The sequence below is a fragment of the Phalacrocorax carbo genome, chromosome Z (assembly GCF_963921805.1).
Source record: "Phalacrocorax carbo chromosome Z, bPhaCar2.1, whole genome shotgun sequence".
NCBI classification, from domain to species: Eukaryota; Metazoa; Chordata; class Aves; order Suliformes; family Phalacrocoracidae; genus Phalacrocorax; species Phalacrocorax carbo.
This window is the reverse complement of record NC_087548.1, coordinates 17,805,416-17,816,681: the sequence shown is the minus strand read 5'-3', so window position 1 is coordinate 17,816,681 and position 11,266 is coordinate 17,805,416.

Below are 11,266 nucleotides of genomic sequence, written 5' to 3'. Positions count from 1 at the left end.
AGGATTAGTTCAGACTGTGGTGGAAGTTGATTCCAGACTGCAGCTTTGTGGATTTTCATTTTATACTAAGAAAATAACCACACCAGAATGCTAATGATATGTTCCCTGTTTTCTGGGTCTGTGGCCCAAGACAGCCAGAGTCTGATTTCATAGATGCTGATGAGTCAGTACAGCTGAGGCCAGCAGAAGCCGTGAGTGACTCGTAGCTATACAACCTCAGGTGAAGTATACAGATAATAAAGCACTGAGTTTAGAGGTTGCTTCTGTAAATGCTGGGATAAATATTTATGAAGTTTGCAAGATACCATGCCAGGGAGCTAAGAAGGCCAACTCATCTGCGTTTGTAGGCTATTCAGATCCTATGGTAACAAGCATCAGAGAGAAATCTAAGGTAAAAGAACTAATTTCATTGCGGATATAAGGTTCAGATTGCATGCAGTAAGCAAGGCAAGTTCAAACGATGAGTGAGTGGAACAAAACTTTCCATTCACAGCGCAGAAGTACCTTTTCTGAGGGAATGGGTAGCTTGCTTTCTATCCCGGAAGGAGAAGGTTCAGGTGGCTTCCTCTGAGCATTGAAGTGACTTGTTCAGCTGAATAACAATGGTGCTTCTGTTTTGCCAAATCCCATTCTGTATCATTATACTGCAAGCACTGGGCATACAGACAGGCTTCATTTTGGTATTTGGGCTGGTTTCTAACTTTTAAAATCCAGAGTAGTAAAATCAGAGAAAATAATTAATATTAACAAGATGTAAGAGAGCTGGACCCTTACATTGAATCTCTTATCCAAAAATGCTGTAGAGATAACACTAATTGCCTAATCACATATTAAGAGCTCACTAATATAACTATTTCAATTAATTTTAATTATATTTCTGTCATTTATATAGATGTATTATATCTAATATAATGTAATATATCTAATACGCACTATATCATAAATTAAACATTTAATATTTGGATTTTTATAGAATGCATTATTATTAATTATATTTATAATTGAATATAAAATATTACTTCATATGTTCCTATTTCCTTAATAACATTTTCCTCCTAGAATACACACTTTACAGCACTGGAGACATTTATGTTTGATTCACATTACTGTTCTGCTTATACCATTTACTTGTGGGCATTAAATAGACCTTTGTTTAAACACACACAAAAAAATCCATACGGTTATTAGTGATAAAAAAGAAATTTTGACAAAGAGAAAAGCTCATCCTGTGAGAGCTGAAAGATGCACAGAATTGGATACAACTAGCCAGGGAAAAGTAATAAAGTTACAGAGACCGAAGAGTACAGACACCAAGGCTATCAGTCTATTTCTAGGCCGTTCAGATATAAAATGGATACGCTATAAACCTTGTCTACATGTCTGTAGTCCTTCAGTGAGAGTACATTTTACTGGGGTGGGGGACAAAACAACTTTTTGTGCTACACACAACTAGATGAAAATGCTAAAAAAGTGATTTATCGCTGAAGCCTCTTTGGAAAATGTTGCCTATAAACATTCACAGCATGGGCATGCTAATTTACTGCCATTTGATCTAGAATCTTCTTAGACTTGTTAGGACCCAGAGGCTGCCTGTCCAGGTCCTTTCTTGCTCTCTAACCTCCTCTTTGAACTCAATCCACATTATTTACCATTACAACTCATACAGGATTCAGCTGTCAAGACTGTCAGAAGGTGGTCTGTTCACAGGAGTAGCTCTTATCAGATACATAGTGGTTTCACACTCAGTAATTCTGTTAAGCTGGGCAATTACTGCCCATTTACACCGAACACTCAAATCTTGTCCAAACTTTGCAATCTTTATTACAAAGCTGAATTCTGTCCTTGTGGTGTCCAAACAAGTTCATATCTGAATATACAGCAACTATGTGCCTGTAGCTGTGGAAAGTATTAGTCCCAGATCTAATCCTGAGTGTTGAATATTTCTGAAGAAAATACGATGAGAATGTGAAACCAGGAGAGGGAATTTCAAGAAAGAGGTGAATTTAAAAAATGTACTTCAACTTCAAAGACTAAATTTAAAGCTTTTTTCCCAGCTATCCAGAATTTAGAAGGAAATTCCACCTATGTATACCAGTTATACTGTTGTTACTGTTATCAAAGTAACAGTATTGATTATGGTATACGACGAAAATTTTTCATTGATTATATTTTGATTTCGTTTTCCTTTTTTTAGCATGCCTAACAGAAAGGACTTGTGTCTTTTTTCCAAAAAACATTTTGAGACAGCTTCAAAGACGATATGCTGTCATATCAGTGGCACCAAATTGCACCCTCCAGATGACTGGGATTTTTGACACAGGAGCACATTTTTCTCATAAGAGTTTGCAGATGCTTGAGTGGTACTTACATTAATGTAATAAAAGTAGTGCAAAATCAGCTGTGGCATGTGCGTATTACTCCACTACAGATGCTTTCTATTCTATTGCAGCCATAGAAATTGCCATAATGGTTCTCAGTGTGGTGGAACAACTGCAGTGCTAATTAAAAGAGGGATCAGGAATCAATAGAAATGACTGCCACAGTCTTCTATTTAAACTGACACTTGTCAGTCCTTTGACTTTACTCCTGCTACATGGCAAAATGTTTTAATTTTGACAAATTAATATTTTGACATGTTTTTGGAAGAAGGAAATTTTCAAAATGACAGTAAGGCAAAGGACTTGGTGTACTGCTAAGCAATGGCATCAGTAGGATTTTATGAATATATTACAAAGCACAGCTTGGCATGTCTCCTATCATATTGATGACAACAGCGTTGCAGAATAGTCTTCTTGTCTAGCAGTTTAAATGACCACAAACAATAAAACAAGCCCTGGAGAAAAGGATGATAGTCTCTATGACTATCTTCTCCGCATAACATACACTGTCCATAGCACAGATTTGTGCAGTAACAGTTGACGTGTTTCAGAAGTAAGAAATACGGTGGAGATCAACATAGTAATTTTTTGCACAGAGAAGTATTTTATAAGCACAGGTTACTACAAAATCTTTCTTCTCTGTGCTAACGTAAGTGGGAATTGCATATAATATTGGAAGACAGAATCTCTTGTAATATGTGGTGTGGTAACTTGGTGATTATTTTGGAGATACACTGTTTGACTCACTGTCATGTGTGATATGGTCACTGGTGTCCAACACTTACAAGGGTCTGTCTTATTGCAGGATCAACAGGAGAGCTGCCCGTAGGACAATTACCACTGTGAGTGAGATTAAGCACAAGATCTTGTTTTCCTTCTGGCTGGAAATTTTATATCCTCTAAAATGTCAGTAGAGAAAATATAAAAGTCAAGCTGTGGTTAGCATTGTAATAGTACTCAGTAGAAAGAGATTAAAGAAATAAGGCAGAATAAAACCTAGGACTTAGCCCTGCATATCAGTTCATGCCTGTGGTCTCCCCCATCCTACAGGAAGCGTTTTGGCTGTCAGCAAAGGGTGAAAGAATTAAACTTCCCAGTGAGGTGGAGGCTTCGTAAAGAGTTTATCAGAATCTGTGTGAAACTTCACTGCTGTGAAACACTAACATAGCTAACGGACTGATGAAGTACATTTGTGCTATTTTGATACATGCCCTTTGCTCTGGTGTATGGACCTCCCTCTTGAAGGCAGAGAGTAGCTATCTCGTGGCTGCGTAGGTGGAACAGTACTGATTCAAGTTCTTAGGTATGGGGACCATAAAGTCTTTCATAGACTCTGAAAAAGGTGCCTTATCAATCGTGTAGTCAGCACTATAAAATTCTTAACAACTCTTTTAGGAAAATAAATGCCGACGAAACACAATTCTCTATTATTGTGCTATTTTAAAAATTATTCTCAAGGTCCTTCACAGATGCTAAAAATCCACACCACACATCAGAAAAAGGTGGGTTTTTAAAAAATACTTCAGATAATGTATCATCTGGACATATTTTGAAGCTGTCTTGAATGCTCTCAGAACACAAGGAACTTCAGGTCGTAGAATTTATCTTTCCAAAAGTTTGAAATATTAATGTCACTTTGTGTTTTTATAATATGTATGTTCATATCTGTATATGTTAAGAATAAAGTTCAAAGAAATTTTCAAAGTTATTCCAAGGGGCATAATTTTCTTTTACTGTGGATACTGCTTGGATCATTCATGTTATTTTGTGCTATATCTTACTTAAGAATAGGCATGCTTTATCCTTGTATAATTTTTTTCTTGTATATCCTTTCTCAGCTACCAGCTGCACAGCAACACTGGAACCAATTACTCCAGCTATCTGAAATAACAACTTTAAGTTTTACATATTCATAGTCTTGGGAAGAAGGGGAGGTCAGAAGGGTGGCAAGTGTTGCTTGTTAAGAGAACAGGTAATATTTAAACTGATGACAATGTTGTGCACAAATACAAATGAACTAAGCCACTGTTCTGAATGAAAGGTTCAGCTGCAGCTGGAGAGACTTTTGCATTAGAAAAAATAAGCGATAAAACATTCATTTATATTGCTGACATACTTCTCTCATGTTTAAAATTGTAGAAGGTATGTAGATATGAGATAAACTGTGTTCTTTGGGTTTTTTGTGTTTTTTTAATATATATTTAAAGAATTACCATGGAACACGTTACATTTCATATATAAAAATCCAAAAGAGTATTTGCCCTGGAACACAACATGTTCGTTCCAGCAATGTGACCACCAGAGCAAGCCAGCAACTTCTGTTGTGAAACATAGCTATGTGATAATCTGATTTTCCTTCTCTGAACTCTGAGATAGTCCTAAACCTTTCTCAGCATAACAATTCACATTACTGCTTCATCACATTCTGACCATGTGCCCAAGCACGTACTTAAGTTGAAGTCCCCAAATATTGAACACTCTAACCCATTTGGGACGGGGGAACATTTTTCAAGGGTAGTGAAATTAACTAGCAAGGTCATGCTGAAACACTGTGACCACTACAGTTGATCCTGCATGACCATGTAAGCTTAGGCAAGTATCACAGGGAAACCTAAGGCAACCCCTCGTGTATCCTCATGGGATGAGAGGAAAGCTGGAGCAAGCCCCAAGAGTGCTGGAGAGGAGAAGCCATGACCAAACAGCACCTTAAACTCTTTGGCCATACAAATCGGCTATCCTTGAACAAGAATAAGAAAGGAGCCAGGTGAGGGAGGCATAACTGAAGAAAACACCTCCAGATCTGTTTTACAGGCATTTGCCTCCAAGCAACAGAGATGGCCATATAAACTGTATGTATCAATTTATTAGTGTAGAATCTCAAAGCCAGAAAGTGGCCTGGCTTGACGACTAGCAGAGCAGTAGAAAAATACCTTAGGAGAAGAAAAAATGCTAGGCTAGCATAAAAATTATTCAGTAGAGCCCAGGACCATGGATGTGTTTGCCTTGCTACTCATACAAGTCAGTGTAAAGTGGAAATGGGAATGTTCCCTGTTGAGGCACACAGAGGGATAACAGATGTTTGCTTATTTCAGTTTTGTGTGTTCAGGAGGGGTGCACGACAGTCAAATAAGAAATGCTTTGGTGCCAGTAATGCAGTGATTTTTAAGTGTACTTCTTGTAGCCTGTCAATCAGCTACATCCACATGTGGGACATTATATAGATAATCATAAGCAAAGGGGAATTAGTCATAAAGAATATGAGACTGCAGGTTTCAAGTCATGTGTGAGTCACTTCTGGAGAGCTTTTTGACCCGTAAGAATGTGTCTCACATTGCGGTTTTGCAAATAATGACAGCAAGCTCCTCAGCTGTTGATAGCCATGTCCAGGCAGGGGTACAAGGGGGGAGGCACTATGCTTGGCTTACATGCGCGTAGGACACCAAACTGGGTTAAATAGACAGATTCTCTTTTTGACCTAACACAGCTGTTCTGCTGTTTTTTTCTGGAAGATTTAGGAAGGCTCCCACAAAGAAACTCCATGAAGCTCGTAAGATGCCAGGTTCCTTGAAGTTTTGAACCCAAGTTGGTGTTACTGCATAGGAACAGGTCAAGTCACCAGGTGGAGGGCAGGGGACAGGTACTGCTCTCTATGCAGCCACTGTTTGGCTTGTCAACCCTATGGGCCAGGGTATTGAGTTGGCACTATCTTGTCTCATGGGCTGGAAACCTGATGAGAAACTGGCATTGTAAAGGACCTGGAAAGTGATGCTTGCCGTGGCCATAGCATGGCCAATCCCCACAAGACCAGCCTTGGAGGGTGTGCTGAGAGGAAGCATGGTCCCAAGGTGGCCCCCACATGTTCTGGTGGCTCAGCTGTCACTCTGGGGGTCATACAGCCCTCACACATCTTCTTCTGAACTATACTCTCTGCAGCACCTTCAGGAAACAAGTTTTGGGGGATACTCAGCATTGCACACTCTGCCATTCTGGCTGTAGCGATTCATTAATAACCCATTGGTCGATGAATGCATGCTAAGCCACAATCACAAGTTCAAAATTTCAGGAAAAAAAGATACATTTCCATGCAGATTTCTGCAAAAGAGAATAAACAATCTCAAGTATTTTAAAGTGATAATTTTCACTACACCAAGACTGTACATGATAAAATTAAGCAAAGTTTCAGGTCTTATCAGACTTGCTCCATTAGTATGAATTAAGAGGACAAATTTAGCCACTTTTCACATTAGTTCAATAAAACTATTTTTTTCATAAGGAAGGAAATCAGAGTCTGTCCCTCAGAAGACTCAGATACCTGCAAACTTAGAGACACTGTCAAATTTATATACACCTACATTTGAATGAATCACATAGGAAAGTGTCATGAAGATTCTGCTCACTATTTCCGCTGAACCCCTCCATTAGTAGGTAGCTGAAAATGTATCTTCAGGCCAGAGTGACTAATTTGCTGGTGGAGCATGCATGCTGTCCAGACTAGCATACCTTTTTTGAGAGTCATAAGCACTGCAAATCAATTAATTATGTAGATAAATAAATATATTCCTACCATTTATTTTATTTCAAAGATTAAGCATGAACACTATAATACTATTTCCTGAATATTAAGGCAAATTTAAAAGGTGATTTTTTTCTTCTAAAATTAGGAAATGGTGATACATTTAGATTAGGTTGAGTAATACATATGAAACATAATAGAACTGTTATTTCTATGAAAAGCTAGCCAAGAATACTTTGGGTCCTTTTGTCTGACATGCATCAGCTGCAGATTAGTGCAACATAAAACATGAAACTTGTGATAAAAACCTTTCGTTTATGTATGACTAGTACTATACCTTTGAAACACCCTGTCACAGTATTTTCCTGAACACTGCAAGCAGTTAGAAATGTTCTTGTCCAGAAATTACATAAACATCTATTTCTCTATTCAATCTATAACACTCTTTTCTCTAATTATCCCATTTATTGTTCCTGGATTCATTCTTATCTCTTGATTCATTGCAACTGGAGTCACAGACTTGCAGTTCCTTGGGGTCCACATTATCAGCTTTTATTCCCAATATTTTGTTCTTAGCAATAGAATAAATGACTAGTTTTTACTAGCAGAAAAGATAACTACACAGACACCAACAGCTACATGGTGCAGAGAAAAGAGAGAGCATGCATTTGTTCTGGCATTGCATATTTTGACAGAGAGAAGAGAATGGCATCAGATGCTGAAATACCAAGTCCCAGGTTTAGGGAGAAAAAAGGTTTAGTAATCAGTGACATGAAAATACTGTTTCTTCCTTGTTGAAAGGTGATATATCATGTTTCTATACTATCTTCCTACCCAGAAATGCAAGCAAATGTTCAATTTTATTTTAGAATCAAGAGTCCATACATTGCTGATGTTGCTGATGCCAGTATGTCTGTATTCCATTGCATATATTCATATTTTGATGATAACTCAATTTTACTATTAAGCCGGTCAAATATGGCTAAAAATCTTAACAATGCACTTAAAAGAAGGCTAAGAACTATGCCCTTTCCATTTGTCTGGTAGTCCTGTATCAGAAGTAACTATTTTGAATAGCCATAATAAAGATTATTCAGTTTAAAAATATTTAATAGGGCAAATAGGAAACTAGAAATCTACCCCTGACTTTTCCAGTAGTTGCCTACACGACATTGGATTAATCACTGACTCACTGTGCTTCCCTTCCTCTGCTTATAATATGCACTCTTTAGGGCAGGGACCACCTTTTACTCTGGGTTCTTGTAATTGGAGTGCTGCTTTGTCATATTGGATGCCAGTGAGCACTAAGGATGGACCTTACAGTTTGGGATGTCAGAGCTTTCTGAAACCAAGCACTACAGAACAGTCAGACCTGATGATTTACTGGAGACCACTTTTTCTAACTTGTTAACAACAACTGAAGAAGTACCAACAGGGACATCTGATGATTTAGCAATTTTAATTAGAAATGCAATAATGTCACCACTTAATGACAAATGTGATATCAACTTGCTGAACACCACAAGCGGTCTTCTAACAGCATAGCATTATTTAGGCTTGTAGTTCAGATTCTCATTTTATTGCAAATCATTTTGCTATGGAAAAATTAACCTATTTATTATTTCTGTTTCGTGAGGCAATGAACAAATCAAACATAGGTGTTTGAACTCTCACTCTAGTCACTCAATAACCTGATTATTGCTTCACAAAATAAATTGAATATCATAATCTGATATAGCCATCTTGTTGCTCAAGAAGTTAGTAAGTTCTGAGTGGATTCTCAATATCCTTTCCAAACCTCAGCTAAAGAAAACTATGTGGTAATGTGAGAATTCATAGCTGAGTGCCTCTCAGATTCTGGTGTACTGAAAGCATATTCCAATCGCTAAGATTTGTAACAAAATTTTAAGGCCAAATTCCTAAAGACCAGTAAAATGCAGACTAGAAGTTTTCAGGAATTGCTTTAAGAGTCATACAAACTGTACTGTTGGGACTACACAATCTATACAGACTTTTTTCACCAGTTTAGCCTCATTGTAGACAAGAGTATAAATAAGGACTATATATATTGCTGAAGTCAGAATTAATTAGGGTCGAGTTTATAACATTTTTAAAGGCTTTGATGACTACAAAGGTGTGAAAAGGATCCTGCATAATTATTAGTATATGCTTATAAACTGATCCACATCATTGTTTTTAAATGGAAAAAAACATGGAATGTTTTATAAAAAGAGCTAAGCAGACAGGAGAGTAAATGAATCACTAAGCTTGTAGATATGGATTTTGAAGCATTTGATGTTGATTCAAAATGAGAAATTTATTTTATTTTGTAAGAGATCAGGAAATTTTTTTTTCAGATTCACCTAAATAAAATCTCCCTTCTCACTTTCTACCTCTGCGCATTTTCTTTCTGACATGTAAAGAAACCCCAGCAGATTAAATAAGTCACATCCTTAATGTCAAAGAAACCAGTATTCAAAATGGGAAATTGAAGTCTGAAAAGACCTGAAATATATACTTGAAATATAAGATTGAACAAATGCACCATACCATACATCACGAAATCCAGGCAATCCTGCTTTCATTATGTAGAGAGACTACAGCTTCTGTATGCTTCAGATGAACTGTAAATGCACTATGAGTGATAGTTTAAAAACATCTGGATATACAGTAGTGCAGCCAGAGTTTTTACAGAGAGTAGTAGGTTTGACAGTCAACTACTGGGATAGCTCAAGATTAGTTGAGTCTTGGAACTAGCACTGATAGGATCTCCAGAAACTGATTTAGAGAAAAATCATTTTAACATTATGTGATTCGCAGGTAGAATGCTAAATTTATTCCCTAAAATTCAACATCATCACACCATCTATTAAACCACAGCTGGCTCTGTGTAAAGCGGAATGCAATTATGAGATAACTAAGAGGTTGCCTGTGCTATTTACCTAGCAAGCTAATGCTATTTTAAATGTTATACATTGTTTAGTTTTCTTTTCCAAGTAATACTACACATACCACATCACATTTACATTTGCATTTTTTTTGCTGCTGGTCCTAGGGTAAACTGTTATGCACAAACATAAATCTAAAATTATTTCACCAAAAAGAAACTTTCAGTGAAGAAAGGGAAAAAATAAGATTCTAAAAATTAAATGTTAGATTTCTAGGCATGTCACAGAATTGCCATGGAAAAGAACTCAGAATCCTCATTTTCAGCTTCCTTTACCCTTTTGGATGGCTTTTGAAAGCAGTATATTTTGATCTGTGGAGGTGCTTTGTAGATTTGTTAATGCTCCCTCCCCCTGACCCCTCTCTCTCATCTCAGTATCCATCTGCAGTGCAGAAGAGAAGGAAAAAGAGCACGTAAGAATGGGAGAAGGGAAAGAAAGATAAAGTCTGTCTCCACATGTGTGTCAACCTCAGCCCAAACAGCGAGTCAGATTGGATGTGGTAGTTTAGTTGGCTAAACTGCAGGGAATGCAGTCCCTCCTATCTCACTGGCCAAACCTGTAAAATGGGGAGGAAAGTTTTCTGAATGGTCCATTGCGCTAGAAATGACAGGTTCAGATTTCTCATGCTTTCTTCTGCAGCTTCCAGTGCTGACCACTATTAGGTTCAGGATTTGTAGCCTGAGCTTATATAGAAATTTCCATCCTCCTACCTTAACTGTGCTGCACTGGGCAAGACTGATGGTGTATCTCCAGCAGCGGCTGCAGAGCTGTGTGTCCATCCTGGGCTCACTCAGGGCTGGACAGATGGTAGCTTGCTTTCATTCAGAAGCTAAATGACAATGCTAAGAGCATTGTTGGACCTAGACTAAGAGTCTTGAAAGGGGTAAAGTGTATCACCTTGGGTTCGGTGTCATGTTTGCAGGAGTTCAAGGGTTCCTGACCAAAGCTTGTCTGTGTCCATCTGGCTGGAATGGGGGTGAGAAAGATGTGCCCTATCTGCAGTCACCTATATCAACATGACCTCCACATGGTCTTGGAGGGGGGATCAGTTACACGGCGTGACGTGAGGCGATTATTTCATCTAAAGGGGCACTTTCTTTGGTTGCTTCTATTTTGTTTTGAGCAGTCAGAAGAATAAGTGATTCCTCTCCCAGGATTTATGAATCCCATCAGCTTTGCAATCAGTGTTTGAATGGTCTCTGAATGACATCAGGATTTTATCTCTTGTGAGCAGAGGTGTTGTCAATGGAAAGAGACAGACCCAGAAGCCTAGTTGGAAAATATGGTATTTGGGAAGGGCTCTCAATAGAGGGAAACTGTTTGTTTTGGTAAGTTTTCCTTTCCAGATAAAGCCTTCAGTGGTCTGTTGAGAGAAAAATATTGCTCTGCCAAGTTTAACAGTTCCACACCCTTGAGAAATTCAAGAC